The sequence below is a fragment of the Octopus bimaculoides genome, chromosome 20 (assembly GCF_001194135.2).
Source record: "Octopus bimaculoides isolate UCB-OBI-ISO-001 chromosome 20, ASM119413v2, whole genome shotgun sequence".
Classification (NCBI taxonomy): Eukaryota; Metazoa; Mollusca; class Cephalopoda; order Octopoda; family Octopodidae; genus Octopus; species Octopus bimaculoides.
This window is the reverse complement of record NC_069000.1, coordinates 41086971-41088064: the sequence shown is the minus strand read 5'-3', so window position 1 is coordinate 41088064 and position 1094 is coordinate 41086971.

Genomic DNA, 1094 nt, shown 5'->3' with positions numbered 1-1094 from the left:
TAGATATGAATAATAATAATAATAATAATAATAATAATAATAAATGGAGCAAAACGCATATGATCAATAAGTTCCTTTAATTCCAACATATGTTTCAAAATATATGTGCACTCTACTCCAAAGAAGTAAGAGGTGCTGGAAATGCACATAAATTCATCGTCAGGGAACCAACTTACAAAAGCAAGACATGCGCTTAATGGTAAGGTTGCGTACGAGTTATAACATTATATAGCTAAGTAAATGACCGTTAGAAACAAGAACGCTAGTTTACAGGGAACTGTTAAGGGAGAGAGGCTATGAACGCTATACTTTAGCTATATAATGTTATAACTCGTTATGCTTTCAATTTTACGTTCTGGGATAAGCTTTCATTGTATTAATTATTGTCAGGGAGCATCGTTTGTCAGAACTTTGTTAATTTATACTGTACGTCTTTTATATGAGATGAAAAAAGACAAATTTAATGTCGGAATCATCTCTGATTTAAAGTAATTTTTTTTGCGCTTGAATCGATAATAATTGTGTAAAAGTCTTGAAATCCAACCCATATCATTAATTTATTCCAATGTAGTAATTTAATGAAGGAAATCATTGATGCCCTGAATAGTTATTTGGTAGAAGTTATCCCTGAAGATGTAGGCAGTTATATGTAGAATATTTTGTATTTTTGGTTGTACTCATCTCCTTCAGTCATACAACAAATATACATACCAAGTGTATCATCATAATAATTTTTCCTGAAAATAGTTAAGATTTAGAGAAAATATTTGAATTTCATAGATCATGTTCGTGTTTTAAGAGAAGTACCAGTTAAGATGGCCAAGGCAATAGAATACTCTCCTCTGAATTTTGATTTCATTCAAACATTAGCAGAACTGAAATTATATCTTGTTGAATGTTAACAAGCATTTCAGTCGATTGTTACTTAATGAATAATAGTTATTAATATGCTAAAAGTGACCAAGGCAGTGACTTGGCTGAATCATTACTGCATAGATAAAATGCTTAGGGCATTTTCCCCTCTTTACGCTTTGAGTTCAAATGCCACCGAAGTCGACTTCGCCTTTCGGTATTGACAAGATAACTAACAGTTG